Below are 23,186 nucleotides of genomic sequence, written 5' to 3'. Positions count from 1 at the left end.
ATATCTAACCTGAACTTCTCCTGTTCAATTCTGAAGCCATCACTCCTTGTCCTATCACTACAGTCCCTAACGGAGAGTCTCTCTCTGGCATCCTTATAGGCTCCCTTCAGATACTGAAAGGCTGCTATGAGGTCTCCATGCAGCCTTCTCTTCTCCAGGCTGAACAGCCCCAACTTTCTCAGCCTGACACGATTAAAATAAAAGGTTTCACATGCGCATTCAGAAAAAGAAGAAGAAAAGAAAAAAAAACAGAAGTGGCCAGAATCAGGTATCTCTGTGCAGTAAGAAGCAGATACGTGGCAGTGGAGGAGGCATTTGAGACACACAGTTGGCCTTTGGGATTTGTTTTCTACCTTTCATTAAAACTTCTGACAGTTCCAAATAGCAAGCTCTTTTTTCCCTGCAAATGTCTCAAATATCATAAATACATTCAGGCTTCTCACAGTATTTTAATGAAATACCAGTTCCCGCTCCTCTACTTGACTTGCAGGCAAAATCTGCCATTTTAAGGAGATAATCTTAAGCAGCTTTCTGAGAAATGTCAAGAATACAGAATTGCCATTTCTGTGCTCTGGTTTTGTTGGCCAGGTTTTACGGGTGTTTTTTTTTTCCCCCACCTCCCCTAATAATCCATTTAAATTGTCTTTAAAAAGAAAGTGGAGCGCTATCCAACATGAAGTAGTGTGATGCGCTGTTATTTTACAGACTGCAAGACCTGAATCAGTACTGCCAGCTAATTAAAAACCTTCAAAAAAGTGCAGATTTAATTCCCCATGTCGCATTGTTGTGTCTAAAACTGAGCGACTTAGGAAAATAACAGGAACAAGACAACTACTTAAATGGCATCCCATTTTTCTAAACCAAGCCTCAGTTATCAATGGAATGATTGATGAAGTTCAGTCACACTTCTGACATTATTGTGCCAGTTTCAAAGCTTGAGCAAGCCTACTTTAATGTTACTCAGGCAAAATTTGCTTATGATTTATAGGAAAATTTTTGTTTCAGTAGAAGATACCTTAACTTGCTGTTGCTATACTGCAATACCAGCTCTGTCCTCAGTGCTGAAGATCATTCCGAGTTCTGGACACCCTCTTCCAACTCAGCACAACCCAGGACAGACCCCAGGCCAAATCCTGCCTCTTGTGTTGATTCTGCAGGAGGTCCTGGCTGTGGCAGTGGTCTCACTGGGAAAGATACTACCAGCTTTTGGGGGCGAGGTGAGGTTTCTTCACAAAGACCGAGTTTGCGTTCCCTTGCAGCTTATAACTGGGCAGGACTAGACTGCTGATGCAGCTTACACTGCCCAACTATTGAACCAGGAGGAAAAAGAGCCAGAGGACATTCAGGTGTCTGAAATAGGGGACCCAGCAGTGGAAGGATAAGGTCAATATTGAAGAGGTTGACCTTCCATGGAGGGAAGTGATTCAGCACGAGTGTGTACTTGGCACGTAAGAGGCAGGTCTAGGTAAGGTACACAGGTCATCCCCGACACCATGTGCTTCAAGGGCAGCCCGCTGAGCAAACAGTTAGGAAAATCAACCTGATCTGACCATGTGCCTGGGAGCCTTGGGAGGAGACATTCAGCACTGACCCTATAGTGAGTGACCAGCAAGGGGGCTTGTGCCCAGAAAGCAGTGCTCCAGCTACAAGGGCTGCCCTGGGGGTTTGCAGGAGGAAGGAGGGAAACCAACAGATCCTGGGATAGAGAACTTCTTTAGGCCTGAAACCAACGACAAGAAGCCATGGCCGGACAGCTGCAATACTCCTTCCAGCCAGAGGAAACATTTCTGGCTGTGAGTGAGTTCCTACACCAGAGGCACTCCTGAAGACATACTTGGCAGTGCTTCTGGCTGCTGAGACTCACACGACACCTCACACTGCAGCAGCCTGCAGGCCCAAGGCTCTCCTGGTACTGCAGTAGTGTGGCCCAAGGCAGGAAACTTCCAGCTTAGGTGGGGTGAGCAATCTTGAATAGCAGTCTGCCAACAATAAGGGTAGGTCTATGCTGTGAAAAATACATTATTTTCCTAATTCCAGCTGCCACTCTCAAGAGAGCTAACCTGACTGAAGACAGACATAAAGATGAAGTAAACTGGGCATTAAATCAAAAGCAACTGCTTAGCTAAACCAGTCGCTCCAAAGAGCTTAGGTTACAAGTTGCTCACCTGAGCTGGGAGTCCTGCTACTCTCATCTTCATGGCTATTTTTAATATGTACAGCCTGCCCTGAGTAGAGCACACGTTCATTTACCTGTGCAAAATTCTCACCAGTGGGAACTTCTTACTCATGGGAAAGTAGGGAGAAAGACAGCACTCCACATGGAAATAGCATCCAGGAATCTCCAGCACAGCTCCACACTGCTACTAAGGCCACACTTAAGTGCAGATGGATATCCAACTCATGACTGAGCAATAATTATCTCATAAATAATCAATGCTATACCTGTCTGCAGATCCCAAGCAATTCATCTTCAAACCATTTAGAACTGGGCAAAGTATGGAGAACATGTGAATCAAGTGTTGTTTCCCACTAACACTAGAAAATAGTCATTCTCTTCCAAAGAAAGAAAGTATCAAGTGATTAACAATAGACACACCCCCCCAGCATTTCACACAGGCAAAAATACACATGGCATCACAAGGATGTCTCCAGTATCTTTGTAACAGCAGCGGGTTCCTTGGAGGTTCTCTTGCCCGAGATCTGTGACCCAGCCTGTTGCTCCTTTGCTTGCAAGACCTGACAAGATCCCAAGAAGCTGATGTGGCTGAAGGCCAGCAACCCTGGGCTGTACTGTGCTCCAAAGAGCCATACACAAATGCCTAATGTGGGTAACATGACTACACATGTTTCCTCTCCTGCTGTAATGCCAGCAAGGCTCCAAACTTCTTCTAGATAATACAGGAGATAGCAACACAGCCGTATCTCAGTGCTCCATGGTGTGGGCCACAGTTTTCACTACAGCTGTCACAACAATGTAAATTATACACAACACACACCCTTAATAATGCAAACCTCAGAACTGTATATATCTTCTGTAGTAGCAGAAATTAACAGATGTTGACAACTAATCAGATAGTAGAAGCATTAAGGAGACAGACATAGTCTATTACTACTATTTGTTGTGTTTATACATGGTTTCTTGCCATAAGAACTGACTACACTAATAGTTTCTTCTGATGTAGCAACCTAGCTGGCCTTCTCCTTCCCATCCTGGGTCGAAGTGATCCCAGGCACAGCTACAGGTTGGGCAGAGAAGAGATTCAGAGCAGCCCTGCAGAGAAGGACTTGGGGGTGTTGGTCGATGAGAAAATGAACATGAGCCGACTTCAGTGTGCGCTCACAGCCCAGAAAGCCAACCGTATCCTGGGCTGCATCAAAAGGAGCATGACCAGCAGGTCGAAGGAGGTGATCCTGCCCCTCTACTCTGCTCTCGTGAGACCTCACTTGGAGTATTGTGTGCAGTTCTGGTGTCCTCAACATAAAAAGGACATGGAACTGTTGGAACAAGTCCAGAGGAGGCCACGAGGATGATCAGGGGGCCGGAGCACCTCCCGTATGAAGACAGGCTGAGAAAGTTGGGGCTGTTCAGCCTGGAGAAGAGAAGGCTGCGTGGAGACCTCATAGCAGCCTTCCAATATCTGAAGGAGGCCTACAAGGATGCTGGGGAGGGACTATTCATCAGGGACTGTAGTGACAGGACAAGGGGTAATGGGTTCAAACTTAAACAGGGGAAGTTTAGACTGGATATAAGGAAGAAATTCTTTACTGAGAGAGTGGTGAGGCACTGGAATGGGTTGCCCAGGGAGGCTGTGAATGCTCCATCCTTGGCGGTGTTCAAGGCCAGGTTGGATGAGGCCTTGGGTGGCATGGTTTAGTGTGAGGTGTCCCTGCCCATGGCAGGGGGGTTGGAACTAGATGATCTTAAGGTCCTTTCCAACCCTAACTATTCTATGATTCTATGATCCTCCCAGCACGCAGTTATTTCAGTTGCTCAAAGCACTGCTGCTCCTACCTTCAGTGACCGGGGATCATCACTGGCTGACAACACCCCGCTAAACATGGAAGCATGCCTTAAATACCACACCCAGGCATCAAGAAACCCCTTGGCACCACACATCCGATCCAAATGAGAGACTGCAGCAACTACCCACAGCACACGATACCCCATTCCCCTACTGGTCTGTGCACACCACTCCTTCTCTGCCCAGAGCACTGCAGCACAGCTGACAGAGGTCTCCTGAACAGAAGCATAGGTCCAAGGAAAAGTCCCTAAATGAAACAATTAGATAAGCTATAAAGGAGTAGGAACATGCAAATGAAGGCAAGGCTAGCTACTCTAGATACTCACAGGATGCAAAGGTGTCAAACAGTGTCCAAAACTTCAAGGGAAGCAATGAACAGTAAGCAACTAGAAGCAGAGGGGAAAGGAAGGGGAAGGCAGTAATAATGGTCTTGGGTGGAAAAACACCAAACCCACAAATAAGCCCCTGTGAGCACTTGCAAGCTGGCAACTGCAGACTACATTTGCTCCCTTGCCAGACTATTTTGGGGCTGAAACACTGACAGCCAACAAGGGTCTCCTGCAGATAGCCAAAGATGTGGCAGAGTGGCAGCCCCCACCTATTGGATTTTCATCTCATGCTGGGAACTGGCAGCAGATACAAATGGTAGCAGAGCCACTGTCAGCTCAGTATTGGTTTCCCCAGCACCTGATGGGATGTACAATCCTATTTTCTGTCTGTACACAGACAGAGATGGCTGTTCACTGCCCAGATAGCAGAGCCACCACAGCTGCTTTACTGCCTGGTGGAGCTTAGGCAAAATGACATGCAGGGCACATCAAGTCTTGACTGATGGGCATCAAGCCAACCAGGCAAACCGCCCCTGGCACTGAGCCTTGCAAGTACAGCCAGGACTGGTTGCCCAGTCCCACAGCAGAGTTGAACTTTCCAAATATTTTGAACAGCTCTTTATCAGCAAAATGTCTTCACAGCAGCTCAGCATTTCACAGTGTTTATAATCTGGTCCCCTTAAGCTGGATCAATAATCTAGCTGAACCACAGCCTGAAATAGAGGCAGTCTCTACATCGGTACAGGATCTTTTCAGCAAGACCCACTCAGCCTGAGATCAGCAAGTTGTGTAAGCCCACATTTGACAAGCATGCTCCTTAATGCCACTGAAGTCAACGGGTTGAACACTAGCTTCCTGTTTGATAAGTGATCAAAACAGGACCTCAAAATACAGATCCTGCCAGCTTTGTGTAACCTGTGGGTGCTTTCAGTAGTATCAGGTCTGTGGTAATAAAGTTCACAGTAAAATAGCAGCTGTCCTCACCTTGACTGACTTCAGTCCATCAGCTGCCAGACATGACCTCTGCCACAAACCAAACATGAGCAAGTCTCCACACACATCCTGATCATTGTGGCTTCAATCTTCTTTTCTTCTCCACTTAGGGGCATTACTGGAGCACAGCTACGGTGGTAGGGTGAGGGGGTGTTTGGGTCCAAAGGAAAAACTAAAGGTACAAAACTCAAATCAAATCTGCAACAAAAGACATGTTCTCTTCCAATATGGATCTTGCTCTAGATCACTCTGGTTCAGTGATGTGAAGTGCCATCACATAGAAAAGCAACTTCTTGATGAAGATATTTCTAGCTGATATTTTCTTCAGGTTACAAAGACCCACCGTGACCCATCAACCTGACTCCATACAGAAAACAAAACAAAAAATGAATCAGGGCAAACAAAGGCTGCTCTATCATATGAGAGAGCTCACATGGTGGGAGTTCAGGCGGTGTCTGCAGAAGGGAATGAGTCAGGCAAAGCTTCCACTGAAGTGCCTGGTTGTCTGGGAGGAAGTTCACCCACCTCCCCAGCACACAGACAGCAACTTAGCCAAAAGTTAACAACCTTTGCCACTCATGGCAAGGAGCAAAATGCTGGCTACTCAGTCATCAACCTGCAAGGCACACAGCCGGCAATATCAGTTTCCTTAGTTTACCAGGTACTGGTTATGATTAACTATTGATGCTTATATAACTGTTAGTTTCATTGTGGTTATTTAAAAACAGATGCTAAGGGCATGAGAAAACGAACCTCCAGGCATCAGAACGTTGGCTTGGTTAAACAAGGAAGGTGTTTCAGATATCTGAGCTCTTGGATGACAATTACCTGCCACAGCAAGCATGATTCTGCTCCCAAAATGCACATCTTGTCCTCACTAGTGCTGCTCACTGTAGGTCTCTGGGGACCTACTTCATCTCCTCAAACCAGAGGTTTAGTACTGGGGGATAAGCCTAAGTCCCTACTGCTCTGCTTACTCAAATCACTGTGCACTGATCTGCCCACGGGGGAGGAAAATGAAAGAAGGGTGTTTGCTAACCTACCACCTCATTGCACACCTCAGCAGAGGTACATCAGAGGAGAATCAGGCCTTCAGGAAACAAACAAACAAAGATAGGAGAAAATATGGCAATCATTGTGCTATCCTAATGAAACAGCCTGAACTCTCTAGTCTTGCCATTACATTACATTAAACACTAGATGATTCAATTGAACTTGATCTTTCCTCATAAGGCAGGACTATTTCCTTTCCTACTTTCTTACAGTAACTCAGATTTGTCTATGTCCTATTTTTGGTATCTAAATTAAGAATATTGCTCATAACAGGATTATACGGCATTTATTCTGGAGAGTAAGATACTGATAGAGCTAAAAATTCAGTATAAACACCACATGGATGTAAGCCATGACATTTATATACCAGTATAATAAGCATTAAGAGGAATTTCTGATGTAGGGCACACGACTTTCATTTCAAAGGCAATTATTTTAATACTATGATTTCAAAGTGTGATGAGACCTTGAAAACACTTGCAGACAGACAGCTTTATCAAAAAAAGCTTCCAAATCCTGAAAGGACAATTTCAGGTGCATCTCTGGTTTCAAGATAAGAGAACATGTGGGAGTGAGCGTATGGGCTGGCCAGCAGATAAGCAGGCTGAGAGAAGCATCAATTTTATGCAGTATGGATCTGAGCCTCAGACAAACTGAAAGGCTCAGGAAGACTCAACACAGAGCTCCTGCTTCAGCCCATCCCCGGTTGTAACCAGCACCATTTGTAATGCCCTCACTGCCAGGGGAGTACCACTGCATCCCCAGTCCCTGCTCCCAGCAGGTTTCAGGAGTGGTCTTGCTGCCAAGAGTGGCCCTTGCTTTTCACCTGGAAGCTACTGCTTTGTTAACTTCAGAGAGCCAGCTTATAACTTTAATCACAAAAGAGAACACAGCCAGGCTCCCTGGTTATCACTTGTCAAACCTTTTCAAGCGTCAACATAGCCTTTCAAAAACAAGAGAAGCAAAGAACTGGCGAATTTGTTGCAAGGGCAGCTGGAAAGATGGTTTTCCGTTCAAGACCTTAAAAGTTCCCAGCGCTTTCTGGCAGCAGTTTGATGCCCCAGGCAAAAAAAGAAAGCCTCTTCCATGCCCCTTTGGGCAAGAGCCATCCACACACCTGGGCCATCACCTCGAAGCCCAGGGACACCCCAGCCAGTCCCAAAGGAAGGCATGTGCCTGCTGGCATCCTACGCACCCCATGGCACAACACACTTTCCTCCTGAACCATCAGTTGAGGTTGCTTTCCTTAAATGTCAACTCATACTGCTTAATTTTGCAATCAAAGATTATCACCTGTCTTGCTAATCCTAGCATTTTCCCAAACCCACCCCAAATCCTAGAGTCATATTACTATAAACATACTATGCTAAGCAAAACTATAAGAAAGGGGGAAACAAGAAGTCCAGGCATCATGTAAGGTTTGCACATGAGGGTGTGGGGACATGGGCAGTTGGGCAGGCAGGTTTAAAGTGGAGGTTGCAAATTTAAGATCTTAAAAGTCAAAAAATACTCTGTATTCCCTCATGTTATTTCAGAATAGAGTTTCTTAGTTAAACCAATATAACTGCAGAGGGCAGTAATCAAGTTCACTATGGGGAACTGTATTGGCTCAGGTACCCACCACAGTACCTGCCCCCCATTTCCCTCTGGCTGTGATCAGCTTCCCGCTGCCATCTTCCATTTCTTTCTTTCCATTCAAGCTGATGTCCCTTCTCCTACCACTCTCTTCTTTCTCCTGATACTCTCCTAGTCTCCTGAGTGCCCATGATGTTCCTGATCCATCTGTAATACATGACAGCTTCTCCCTTATCTTTGCTGCTTGCAAACAGCTAGGAGGAAGCATGAAAAAAAACCCCAACCCAACAAGCAAATCCCAAACAACTCTGCCCCTAGCTCTTGTGCTTGGCAGAGCCGCAGCAAGGCAACGGCAGGAGAAGTCCTCTTCAGCCCCACAATTATTCTGTTGGACTTCAGGGCGGTGGTGCCCTGCAGGGTTGCTGCCATGTGGGGCCAGATGCAGCATCCAACTCTCAAGGCTCTGCTGAGCAGAAGAGCACACAATTCTTCTCACAGCTGAGAAGTTACCTGAATTTCGGTGAATTTGTACTGGGGGGGAAAGGAGAAGGAAGTAGTATGTCAATAGTCACGTAGTTCCCTTCCTTTCTTTAATTTCAAATACCAAAGCAACATGCAGAGATACTGAAGTACCTCAAAAAAATTCCTTGGTAAGGGTATCAGTGTGATCTGAGCAACTTGCCCTGAACACATTCTTAGAAGGTCTCACCAGTTTTGGATACAATACCTCAAAAATATTACAAAACCCAAATTAAAAACAAAAAAAACCACCACAACAAAACAGCCCAAGGCAAACACACAGGTCATCACATGCTGAGCTGCAGAGGTTTCTTGTACGCCGCTGAAATCAAAGCCTAGTGAGAAAAGTTGTCAGATGACAGAGACACAAAGACCCCACCACAAGTGCTTGCTCCTTGCAAGTAAAGCATGAAAGCCTGCATACCAGCTGTTCTGCACCTACTGCTGCAAAGCCCAGGTCCCAACCCAGCCCTGAGGGTTCCCCAAGCCCAGAAAAGGAAAACCATCCAGACCGATGAAAAGCCACATTCAGCTCCTCAGAAAGTCAGCTGACAAGTAATCAGCAATTTGGGTATCATGAGAAACACTGGATGAAATCAGAGTACTGTGAGCATGCTGTGGCTCAGGATAGATTTGCTCAACACTGGAAAGGGGCACATACGAATGAGGTATCAGCTGCACAGGGACTTGAAGGTAAAGAAAAAATACTGGCTATGATGCCTTGGTGCTGCTGTCCATCACTGAAGGTCTCATCTAAGGCCTCAGGATATCTGTCCCACCCGTCAGAAACAGAAAACTAAATATAATCTTGGAATTAAATCTTGACTCCCTAAAAAAGGCTCAGCAAAGTTTTACATCCCCAGATAGAGAGCATGGCCGAAGACAGCTGCTCTCTCCACTGCTTCCACCAGCAGGGCATGCCGAGAATAAAGCTGTATTAAATCATGTAGACATTAGCCAGAAGGTTTACCAAACAAGGCACCTGAAGCCAGCCAAAAGGTGGCCAGGGAACCTCTGAGAACCTGCGGAGAAGAAAGATGAAGAAATTCTTTGTGCGATTTCTGTGTTCCTCTGCACCAAGCCACTTCTCACCAAGAAGGTTATCTGCCCTCCTCAAGAGGACTGAACCATTCTAATGCTCCTTGGTGCTTCAAAGCACCACTGTAAAAAGCCAGAAGTCCTGAAAAAATGAAGTTTTAACTAACTTTGAATAAGTAGTCAACAAAAGTGTTACCATGACTTCCTCTGTAACAGAAATCATAATCCCACAGTTCACTACTTACAGCACTCATTTTTTCTACATGGCATGCAACACATTTGGGGGTCTTCTCAGCTAACTAAGCAGCTGTAAATCAAGTCCTACAGCAGTTGTATAACATTATTCCTGTAAATGAAGTAATCCCAGACACCACCCTGAGCCAACAACTTCCACTGCAGCCCATGAAGGGGAAAAAAAACACATCCTAGCATGGCATGCGGTAGATGAGATGAGAAGGATTAGTTTCTATATATGCCATGTGTTAACACAGTCCCCACTTAGGATGGCTCACTTTTCCAATCTCAGTCTCAGATGGAAAACAAGATGGGGAAAAAATATTTCACGTACTACAGAAAAGGCTTCCCCTGCTTCTGGTTTGAGAGGGAAGGGGAGGGAAGGAGCAGAAATGACACCTTCCCCTCCCCAACGACCCTAACCCAATTCACACACTGTTTTGCCTTTATAAACTCCAGACAATTCCTCACATACCTCCAACCACACACTAAGAAGTGACAATCACATCACTAAAGTTAGACGACACACTTAAAAACAAACACCAAAAACCCACCACCAGCAAACACATGTAACTAAATAGTTCACAACGTTGGGCAAGATCATTAAACAGCTCTCCTTTTCCTTGTTTTTTTTAATCTTTTTTTTTTCTTTTCCTCTTCTTTAGTTTAAACAGGAAAAAAGTGCAGTGCTGTCATAGAATCATAGAATAGTAAAAGTCAAGAAGCCAGGAACTCAAGTTGATTTTCTTTCCCCTGTCATGGCTTAAGGTCACCTGATTTCTCTTTCACTTTCCCCATCTGTAAAATAACAATGAGAAACTACCACACAACGTTATAGAAATTATTCAATTCATAGCCATATAGTTCTTTGAAGATGCAAACAAAGCGCCAAGCATTGTTACTAGATGATGAAATGATATCTCTTTCCCCCAAGCTATGCAGAGGAAAAAGGAAGCCGCGCAAACAGCCAACTATATTCCTAATGAGATGCAATACTCAGAAAGTGGGACATCTTAAAAAAGATTGGACAATCTTCTTCCAGCTCACAAAGATAATTCCCAATACATAAACCTCACAGGATTATAAGTGTAGAAAAGAAACATACCATTTGACAAGGTTTCTGCAGACAAAATAAGCTTGTTTAAATAAACACAGGAAACGGCACATTCTCAGTCTTGGAAGAGAGCAAAAAGAATTTCTCGAAGAAGTAATGGAAGAAATGAAATGAGATTTGAAAGCTCTGTGTGGGATGAATTTATGTTTTCTGGATCTAAAACAACTGTTAGGACTGGGAAAGTCAATTAAATAAAAAGGACCGGATGGGAGGGAGGCAGGGAAATACACTGTGCAACTGAGGTCACATGCTAGATAAACAGGGCAGTATGCTAACTATTTACATATAAATACAACTCCCTTTCTCTCTGCAGAGATTTACGTATGTTAGAGACACCATCAGTACTGTGGGTGAGCATAATGTTAAGTTACATTACCCAAACCACATTACATAAAATACAAGTGTAATAACATCCTGCTTTCTGCAAGCAGCAATACTGCCTCTCAGAAGGAGGGGAGGAAAAAGCAATCAGAAAAATCCCGCCTCCTTCCACCCCCACCAGGGTGGCACTCTCCTTCCCCATCCCCTCCAGTCCAGGATCACTGCTCAGCTGACAGGCTTAGATGGGACACGGGGTGTCATTCACACATGAGAAATGTTAACTCAAAAATCAAAAAATAGATCAGCGGCTTTCACTCTTACCAAACCCAGCAGCAAATCAGCTCAAAACTGACTTTTGACCAGCATCCCCATATCATTTAATGACCTAAGACCGCTCCGACAACACACTGGGCTATGGCAGAGGGAGGTCTGGGCATCACATTTCTTACAAATAAGTAATTTTACTTTGCACTGGACAATTTGCTGTGCAGCAGTCTCAGGTAACATGTCACCATGAAGGCAATACTCCTGCCCTACACACCCTAAAGTTGTGGCAGCATAGACTGTGCTGTGCCTCACGCCTGCCCCACTGCCATGCTCCGGCCCCAGTGCTCCTCTGCTCCATGCCTGCCCCTGAACACACAGTACAGCCCCTCTGCTCCAGCAACCAGGCAGGAACAGGGCTGGGGATGGCCTGGGGAATCCTTGTGCCCCAGCCACAGGCAGCATTACACCTCCCATAAACATGCAGAGCAGCCATAGGCTCTGGGGAAATGTTCTAAATTATCACTATTCTGAGTTTAGCACAACTATTAAAAGCCCAAGTAAAGCTATGTGTGGGCTGGACTCTGCAGGATAAGTCAGCTAGTGCTAATAAAGGTAATAATGAGTACATAGACATAGCCTTGTACTTCTTTCCTTCCCATATTCAACATGGCATTGGGGAAAAAAACCCATCACCAAATACTAATCTTTGCTATTTGCACACAGGCACTGTAACGGGGGGACTGGACATATGCTATTTCAGTGCTGCATGAGTACACCCTTGTCTCAATTTAGGACACTCAGACAACCTGCTGCCACCAAGCACAGACTTTTAACTCAAGGCAGCCCCAAGAACTGGTGGAGAAGGTGAACATGTACCCAAAAACCTGCTAGGAAAGCAGCAGCCACAGGAAATTATGACTGAATCTGGCTACACGGACATAGTTAGGTTTCTGTGTCTTCATGACACCACACTAAAGCATCTCTCTCTGCTACAGCTTGTTTTAAAAGTCTTATTTAGCTTTTCTGGGTTATTCATAAACACTGTCTTACTGTGGTCCATGGTTGGACTGACAGCACCATGTTTTTAACACAGTGCTTGCTAGGTAGGGAACAACAGGATGGGAAACCGTGCTTCTACAGCTAAACAGAGGCAGCAGGCAAAGGCACAAAAACTCAACTGGAAACACATTGGTGTATTCTGTGTGGTGAGACTGAAGCTCAGACATCTGGGCTGAACTTGAGACAACCCAATGAGAAAGCCCATGTTCCTGGCTGAGAGAAGCAGACAGCAGCCTGAAACACAGCCCATTGCTCCTGTCAGTGCTAAGTCAGGCACGGGAATTTCTTGCTATCCTGTTAGGAGAGGCTCTTACTTATTTGTTTAACAGAGAAAGCAAGCAGCAGCCAGAGAAATCAGCTCCAGCCTTCCAGACCAGTTGCTGAGAGCAACAGGCCTGACTCAAACAGCATGCCTCCAAATACCAGAAACATGCTGCCACTGGAGCTACAGCAACAGAGAAAGAAGAACTGAGCACCTGCTCCTAACAGCCTAGGATGGACATGGACACACACCCCTTTCCCTGAAGCAACAGCTCAAGTGACAGGGAAAACAAAGCAGATTTAGGTCCTAAAACTTCTGCTGCTCCTGAGGAGGAGAACCAGCACAGCATCTGGAGAGCAAAGAGGTAGAGAATTACAGCAAAGGCAAGACATTTGCACAGTGATGCCAGCAGATCAGAAGTCTCCAAACACTCACCCAGCAGAGCACGGCGGCCAGCCAACATCGGATTTCTAATGATGCTTTTACAGCTATGACTGACTCAAATCTAGCTGGAGTGCAGGGCCAGCTGGAGTGCAATCCCTGCAACTGTGATAAGCAGCAATAAAACTGAAGAAATGTGACCAGGATGGGAGACAGTAGGTGATAACCACTTCTGGAGCCAGCAGACCTCTGATTAAATACCCAGGGAATAAAAGCATTTGGCACTGGAGTTTAGGGTTCATGATAAACAAGAAGCAGCATCCACTTCTTTCCAGGTCCAGTGCCAGACCTTGGGCAGTCTGTGAATCCCAGGAAGGGCTCACACACAGCGATTTAGTGTGGGAAGGGCCAGAAACCCAAGAAGAGGCACTTCAAAGGTTATGGCGAGGGAAAGGGAGTAAAAGAAGGGAAATAATATTTCAAATGACACACCAGTCCTTGCACCCTGTGGGCCAGCAGTGAGGCTAGGGATGCAGAACAGCACTAGGGAGCAGCAATGACGAAAGCCAGGAGAACCAAAGAATGCAGCAGGCTAGTAGACAGCAAGTGGCTGTACTGAGTATGAAAGAGTACAGCAGCATGAGTCAGCAGGGACACAGAAAAGAGCTGGGACCTCAGAGGCGGTGTTACAGGGTGAGCACGTCCCAGTTGTGGGTGCGTGGCTGAAGTGCAGATGCAGCAATTTGACGTAGCTCTCCAGCTGGAATCTAGGATGCTAAAGCATGCTCTATCATACTGTAATATCCAAACCAAAGTAGATGAGAGATAACCATCCCCAAAACAAGACTGCCAGCTCTTACATGCACTAGGCTACTTGGATCAAATCAGTCTAGACTGAATGCAAAATGCTGCTCCTTGAAGTTAACTAAACCAGGCCATTTCCAAGGACTAATGTAACTAATAAGTCTATCATGCTGATGTGTTTTCACATGAACTTGCCCTGGTAATCTGAAAGCTATGCGCAGTTTCTCTGCATGTTGACATAGACCTGTTGAATTAGATTAACTGCACATGCACAACACAGCTGCATCACGCAGGAGTGGCAAGTCCAGTGGGCCTCGTGCTGGAGCACTGGTACTCCCTGAGCCCACCATATGCCACAGAACAGGTCCAGTGGTTATTTCAGTTTTATCTCTTGGATAAGCAAAACATACTTCATTACTCTGCCACAGTCCATACGTGGATTTCAAATCCACCATCTTTAAAATGTGGAAAGCCTCCCTGAATCTAACCAGCAGCTCAGGCTGTGTTAAGTGATGGCTGTCCTTTAAGATACCAAGTAAATGGATGTCTATACAAGCAGAAACAGCATGACATTCTTCTACAACTCCTGCTGGAAGCCACATACAGCATAATTTTAATGACATTTGAAATAAAAGCCTAAAGGAGCTGTTACGTAAGGTATCAAGAAAAAAAACCAGCAGATGTGTAGACAATAGATATCAGTGATGTGGTGGGTTAGATTACTCACCCAGAGGAGCAGACTTAATGCTGATCTCCACTGTCACTCTTGAGCAAGTACCACTGATCCATGTAAACTTCTGACACTGAAGAGAAAGAAATTAAGAAATGTAATTAATCACTAAAAAGTTCAAGGTGACTTAGCAGTGATATCTTACAGAAGTTTATTGTCAAGTGACACCAGATACAGGAAGCACAGTGGATGACGTACATAACAGCATTAAAAAAGCCAATACCAAGAGATTCAAGGATGACAACTGATGTACAAAGAGGAAATGAGCTTGTTTATTCCAAATAATTCCCAGCAACATTATTTCTTGGTATTGGGTGGGCCTGCGCCCACCTTCCACGTCCCCAGCTGATCACATCTGTATAACACAAAACGAAGGTGGCGAATGATGCCTTGCAAGGCTTCCTTCTCACTATTGTGACTTCCAAATAACCCAATAGCACCCCATGTTGTTGAAGGTCTAGAGATCAGAGCATAAAGTCAAGCCAGAGCAGCCCATAGCACTGAATCAACCCTACAGCTCATTCCCAACAGCTATTTCTGAGTCTCTTTACTATTTTAGTAAATCAAAGATGTCCTCTGTTACTGTGGTTTGACAGAAAGTTTTAGTCATGATACTCCCATCTACAGACTGTGGTCAAAATAAGAGCTATTCGGTGGGGGAAGCTAGACAAAATTGTTCCAGGAGAAGGTTCTGGGTAAACTCTGAATTTGAAAAAGGGAAGTTTGGGGAATAAAACCCAGACCAATAACAACAAAACTCCAAACCTAGGCAATTACATGAACTTCCATTAGAAGAGACTTAAGAATCAGTAAGTCACATGTGACTACTCAGTGAAATACAGCTGGCAGAAGGATTGCAACAACCAGGAATGCTTCAGTATAACCCACCTGGGACATTGTATCAGCATGCGGAGATGCTGCTCTCTGAACAAAAATCATGCTAAAAGCAAGAACAGACCTTGACAAATTGATATAAGCTCAGGACAAGCAAGCAACATGATCAGAAAGCAGAGAAGCTCAAAAAAAAAAAAAACCCCAAAACATGCTGGTCTAAAGAGACACAGATTAAGTTGACTTTGAGCAACAAAGACTAACTGCAAATATCCGGAAGGTGTAAACTAGAACAGAGAGAATTCAGCCCGTGCATGATGGAGACGAGCTCACACACACAAAAAAGGGGTCATTTTCAGGTCTAGATATGAAAAAGCTGTAATAGATGGTCTCAGGGCACATAAATGACTGGGTGCTCATTGCTTCTCAGAGCAGTTTTTAGACTAGACTGAACAAAAACACCAGGGGAAAAAACCTACACCAAACACAAATGACTGGGACATATGAGCCTGTGCAAGCAGACTCTTTGTCACAGGACTGGGGCTTCAGGCTATTGCAACAGAACAATTATGTACTGAGCCCTGTGCAGCACAAGAAAAAAACATCTGTCAGATGGAAAAAGAGACAAAATGTGGTAGGCAGGGAAAAAACAATATTTGAGGTTTCTATAAAGGGTACTGCAGAATGTCACGTATGAAACTACAAAGCTAGGGGGAAAGAAGTTAGTTAACAGTGTTATTTTAGTCTGCTTAAAGTAATACCAAGCACTGAAATGGAAAACCTATAATTACAGCTTCTTCCCTTCATTACAAATATTTCACTCCAGCTGAACCAGGCGAGGCTCACAAATTGACAGGATCTTTGGGATTCCCACTGCCCAGAGTGCCAAGACCCGCAGGCAGCAGTCAGAGAGAGAGGAAGGAGATGTGGAGCACAGCCGCTGCAGGATTGACGCTGAGCCCTGCTGTGTGGGGCCAGCTTGCTGTCATAGCTGCCCTGTCCCTCTTGACACCCACTTCAGCGGCGGTCAACAATCCTGCCCCACTTTCCTCATCCATCTTCTCCAGCGCAGGGAAGTCCTGGCAGCTTTTCAGAACGAAGCTCCCACCCCACACTGCTGTGTCTGTCTCCCTCCATTGACACTGTCTTTAAGCACAGGAGAGTCATGCTCCTCACGAGTGCTGATCGCCAATTGATTTGTTCTTGCCAGCGTGGCATGCCAGCAGCACCACAGCTATTCCCAAGCCTCTCTACCCTGACTATTTTGGTATATCAAAGATGTTCTTGTTACTGTGGTTTGACAGACAGTTTAGTCATTTCCTTCTCAACAGAGTCAGAGTTACACATGCACAGCCCAAACCACAGGCAAGCTGTATAGCCACTCGCTATCTAATGAGGAAGGGAACACTTGCATTCCTCAAAAGTGAACTAACTGCCTTTGACCCTACCTTGTGAGCTGTCATCACAAGGATTCAGTTTGTTTCAAAGGCTGCTAGGGAAGTGGTCCACGTTTCCTGCCCCCCCGCTTCCTTCCTTCCTCAAACTCAGTTTTTACTAATGAGCTTCCTGTGCTGTTTTTGGCTGGGACAGAGTTAATTTTCTTCATAGTAGCTTGTATAGAGCTGTGTTTTGGGTTTGTGCTGGAAACAGTCTTGATAACATTGGGATGTTTTAGTTACTGCTGAGCAGGGCTTACACTGTCAAGGCCTTTTCTCACCTCACCACATGGGCTGGGGTGCACAAGAACATGGGAGGGAACACAGCTGGGACAGCTGATCCCAATTGACCAAAGGGACATTCCATACCATATGGCATCATACTCAGCATATAAAGCTGGGGGAAGAAGGAGGAAAGGTGAGGATGTTTGGAGTGATGGTGTTTGTCTTCCAAAGTAGCCATTATGTGTGATGGAGCCCTGCTTTACTGGAGATCGCTGAACATCTGCTTGTCCATGGGAAGTAATGAATGAATTCCTTGTTTTGCTTTTGCTTTACCTATTAAACTGCCTTTATCTCAATCTGCAAGTTTTCTCGCTTTTAGCTTTCTGACTCCCTTCCCCATCCCACAGATGGGAGTGAGCGAACAGCTGTGTGATGTTTAGTTGTTGGCTGGGCAACCACACCACTTCCCCAAAAATCTCAGACTCTCTCTAACCCTAGAGATAAGGAAAATTCTCTTGCACACCCTCACCTATAGAATCTTGTCATAAGTAATTTCTATAGGGCTGGCTGTGATGTTCACCCCAGTATTTCTCCTGCCTGAACAGGACACAGAGATCCAAGTGCTTCACCCTGCCAGCTGCATTAGGATGCCAGGAAGGCTGACAGCCCCTGAGGGAAGTCTGGAGGCTCAGGGACACTGGGTGAAAACTGGGACTTGCTGGCACTTCTGGGAAAGGGTGGAGGTTTTCTGGTTTAGCTGGAAGGGTCAATTATCACCCACGAATGGCAACCGCGGCAATAGCTGCTTTTACATCACACCCGATAAACGTGCCACAGAGCCTGAGCAGAGGGCAGGCGGGCAGCCAGGCCTCTGGGGGACGGGACTTCTCCAGCTGAGTTCAATCCAAGTTCAATTTCAGTATCAAAAAAAACAACCTCCCAGAAAACCACACTCGTGGTCCAGAGCCAATTTTTTTGAATGATCATTTAAGAAGTGCGAGGCCAGGCAAACCAGGTGAGATAAAAGTTAATTGGGGTTTCTGCTTTCAGACAGAGAGCACTGCCAAGTATAGATGACCCCGGAGGAACCTTTCAAGTATCCCCAGGGAGAAAGAAAAAAGAAAAGGCAGTTCAAATTAAATATAAAGCCAGACAAAAGAAAGGAGAGGTGCACGACATAAACATTTTTGTCCCTTCCAGACAATAACCTCTTACCCAGGACGAAAACACAAATACTAATCCTGTGACCTTGTACGTTCAGCAGCGATATTTTACCTTGCCAGTCAAGGGTTTTCTACAATAGCCACCCATTTCTTTTTCCAATTCAAGAAGCAGCTTGCATGCAATTACATGGTGTATGAATTTAAACAGGATCCAATCCTGTGCCTAAAGACCTGAAAAATTCACATGTTGCACTGTGTTTAGGGGCACAGCTTAACATGAAAGCTGCAGCACTACTTCTTTGCTTTGCTCCTGCTGGAAGCTTTGTTTCAGGAACAGGTTTGGAAGAATGCAAAAGTTCTGCCTTGCCTAATCATATCCAATGAAGAAAAAAAGGGCTTCAAGTTACAAGATCTGAAAGAGCCCCTCCTGTCTATTAAAACCTAAAAAATTACTCTGTAACACAGGACCCAGAGCACAATTCAAGTTACTCCTCCTTCCCACACACCTGCTCCATGTCTGCCTGTCTGTGTTTCAATTGAAAAGCTACTATGACAGTCTTCCTACACTTTTTAAAGAAAATTCCACAGGCAACAGGACTCACAAAAGTTTGTATTTAAGTATCTTCCACCACCCCCTCTGATCCCAAAGCACTCCAGGAGCTAAGCCTCCTACACATGCATATGTCTGAATCAACTGATTGACTGCTTGATTACCATGTTTTATAATCAGACCATTTACACGATGAGGACAAGTCATCTGGCAATGGACTTTGGACTTTCAGCACCAAGAAATCACACAGGAACAAGGGACCTGGGCAGAAGGGCCGTGGCTGCTGAGGACAGCATCAGCAAGCAGTCAAAGCTCAGCCAGCCACAGGAAACAGCACAGAAGGTGGCAGCCACGGTTTCCCAGACAGGGAATGTTTCTTGAAATTCATGGTGAAGGTCAAGACAAGCCACTCTGCCCTGCAATGGATACAGGCACTGCCTGTAACACTGACCCCTCAAAGCCAGCACAGCTGCCTCTCCAGGAAACATCTGACAACAGTTAGTGCTCACCCACTGGTCAGCAGCTCTGCACACATCCTGACCTCCTATCCCTTCACAGTGGGGAAGGAAAAGTCTCAATTTTCTCAATGTAGTATTGCTTGGATCTCATTTGACAGCCACCCCTTTCTGCAGCTTGACTTCCAGGAGAAAAGGTGGCAAGAAGCCTCCTCTGCTTACCCTTTGTCTGACACACGCACAACATGAGCAAGTGCTCAGCTTTTTCCAGGCACCCTCCACCTGCAGCCGAAACACCTCTTCTCAAAAGCCCAGACACACTTGCAGCAGCCTGGCCGAGCCGTGGCTTCACACGTGCTTCCACAGATGCTCCCACACAGGCACAGCTCCTTCTTGTCAAGACATGCACAGGTATTTCTGCAATCCCATTATTCAGCTTCCCCCAGCCCTATATAAATTAGAAATTTTGCAGAACTTTCAGCTTTCTCAATAGTAATAGCTATTGGAGTAATACTATACTAAAATTAATACTACTAATATAATAGTTGATGAATTTCCCCATGTTGGACACTTTGAAGGGTGGTGGGACATCTAGTTTAGGTCATCCTTTGCCAAGAAAGGTTGGACCAGATGATTCCTGAAGTCCCTTCCAACCTAGTAATCTCTGATTCTATGAACACCTAGTTCATCCCGGGCACTACAAAGCACCTGCATCAAGCTTACATTGAGAAGATTCTTGCTTGAGAAGTGTATTTGATGCTTATCAGCTCTACCTTTAGTCTGTGTTAATAGGCCATTTTTCCTTTAATGTATTTTTTCATCTTTAAAGAATGAATCAATAGCTACCAGATAGAACCTAACTCAAAAATTTATCCAAGGAACTCACCGATGCAAGCTTATCATGTCCAGTTAACCTGCCTTTGAAAGGTGGGTGGAGGATTTAAAGCCAAGAAGCAAAGCAAGGAAGAAACACTCGTAGCTTGAATGATTTAACCAGCTAATGGTTTTCCATGGAAAAAAGTCATCAATACATGTCTTATTTTGGTACACTATATAGTACAATTTTTTGTAAAGGCCTTTAGGCAAAAGCTGGTTTGAACCTCAACAGAAGTAATCAGGGCTGTAGCTTGAGTAATTTCCCCATGTTTGTATACATCATCTGTCCACACCAAGGATCACCCACCAACACACAATCTCTCTTACATTTAAATCACTCTGACCCTGGATACATTTTTCAGCTGCTGCAAAATACGTAACAGATCTCTTATTTATGATGGGACAGGGTAGCTGCGCTTAGACAAACACATAAACCACAGATGCTGTAGGCCTTATCTTCATTTTTCTAGGAGGCTGCCTACCTCTTGACACAGACAAAAACCACACAGCATCCACATGAACAAATCAGTCTGGTTTTGGATATTACTACGGCCACAGCTGAAACCCGAAACGGTACTTGTCCATCTTGGAAGTGCCAGTCTTGATCTTAAAAGACAAGTTTCAATCCAAAGCAGAGGGTCTGGCACACAGAGAAACCAAAGTGAAAACTAAAGGGACCTTAACAAAACTAACCACATAATTAACTCCAGTGACCCAAGCTGCTGCTATCTCATACAACAACATTTTTTACCACAAAACAGTACATTTTCACAATGTGCAAGCACAAACGTCACTGACTCAAAACACTAGCATTGGAGGATACAAACAATAAAGCCAATTGCCACAGCAAAGAAGCACTTTTTGGAAGTATAATAAAATACTATAAATAATCTACTGACTCAGAGAATAACACCAGACAGGCCATGTAATGCAGTACTTGAAAGACCAGCAGCAAGAACAAACTGCATGAGGTTTAAACAAAAGCTTTCAAACTACCAAGTTATCAGATTTTAAGTGAAACTAGACATGATTTATACAAGGAAAAAATTTGTGACTAATCTATGACTAATATTATACTAATCTCTAAGTCCATCTCTAAATCTGAGCACCACTCCATGCAATTCCTGTCAGCTAGTGCTTGGTTTTAATTCTACGAGCCAAAGCAACGGGTTATGTGGTTTTGTCATCTGTGAAAATGCAGACGACAGTTGACAGAAGATGTAGAAGTGACTGGAAGATACGGAAGATTATTTTATGAACTTAATTGCAGATCTCACATGCAGTGCCCATGTTATGGAAACAGTGTGGTAAGATGTAATCAGATATGAGAGAATTCAACCTCCTGAAAGACATTTTCCATAGTATGAATTTCATACCACCAGAGACTGGCTTTGGTCAGTATTCTGCCTCCTTCATAGATATGTCAAATTTGCTGACACCAAGGTGACTAAAGCCATTGATCCTGTTCATCACAGAGCAACCTGGCGTGTGTAGGGTGGACAGCTATCTTCAGGCACCACTTCTGTCCTTGTGCGAATACCAATCAACCAGCTTGTGTCTAAGCAGCCCTCTTTCTGGAAGCCAAGAGGCTTCAAGAGTTTCATTAGAGGAGACTGCTTTTTAGCGTGAGACAATCACAATGGGCTGGAACACTGCTATCACTGAACTAACACGAAAAGATTATGAAAGTGTTTTCTCTCTGACAGGCAGCAGTTTGGTCTTATTCTTTTACATATGCAAAAGAGACAAGAAAAGCCTCCTTGTGCCTCTTGGAGGTTCATGGGACACCTTCAACCCTGACATGGTCCATCAAGTGCCAAAACGCGCTGCTCTGTTGTTCATCTTCTTAATTTGACTGGTGTTGCTACATATTGGTTTCTGTCTTCCTTCCCAACTCTACTGGTAAAAACCACAAGACATTCCTTAACAAAAATGGATCAGGCTCACACATAAGGTTTGCCATAACATTTTCCAGGAAGATGCCTACTCTTCAATTACCCTGAATTGTTATGGGCATCCTTCACTTTGAAGTTCAGTCACAAAAACACCCTGCCATTCCTAGAAGGAACTTAAATAGCTCCAACACCACAAACTTACAAAATCCTGTCAGCAAGGCACACGCATCAAATTCTGTGTTTCCAGAGCTGAGAAGTGAGGTGGAAGCTATGCAAACAGCAAAATCCCAAAGCAACCACCAGGAAAAGAAACAAAATAACATCTTGTTGTTGTTGTTAAGAAGAGGCAGCCAAAAGATTTGAGTTAAAAACCCTCGAAATTAGGATCAACATAACTACATGCTTTGTCAACTTCACAAGTTTTATACATTTATTTTGCTATTTCTCCACGCAGACACTTCAGTTGTTTCAACCCTTTTAAGTTGCTTATATGCTAATATACACGCACACAACAGGATTCAGCTGTCGTGTTTCCATATGCACTGCAAATAATCCTAAAAATACCATTTCTACTAATCACATTGTTCCACACAGTTTGAAAGCACATGATTGCAGAATAAAACCCTCACCAACACATTTTTGGCCTGGATTCTAAAGGAAATGAAGCTTATGTGATAGTGTTGTTTGTCAATCCTCACCCTATTACATTTTCAACTCCCTAGTCAATTTTGATCACATTCAGCAGAAGGCAAAGAGAACTGAATAGGTGTCACATTCTCGTGTGTTTGGGAGAAATTATTATGTATGTAGAGGAGACACATCCAAACTAACCTCACACAGAATCCAACTGCTGCAAGAACTTAACAATCCCCTGCTTTGCTTGGCCCTGCAAATGCTCTGTCAGCATCTGCACATGGGCACTCAGAGCACATACCAGTTCCTGTGTGGCCAACATTAAGAGACATTGGAGAGACACCACGGACCAAGCCAAAAAGGAGGAAGAAGATGATCTGGAAATAAGGGACAGTGAAAATGAAGAGGTCCAAAGAGAACA

The sequence above is a fragment of the Psittacula echo genome, assembly GCF_963264785.1.
Source record: "Psittacula echo genome assembly, chromosome: 1".
NCBI classification, from domain to species: domain Eukaryota; kingdom Metazoa; phylum Chordata; class Aves; order Psittaciformes; family Psittacidae; genus Psittacula; species Psittacula echo.
The sequence above is the reverse complement of the archived record's forward strand: the minus strand, read 5'-3'. Positions refer to the sequence as shown.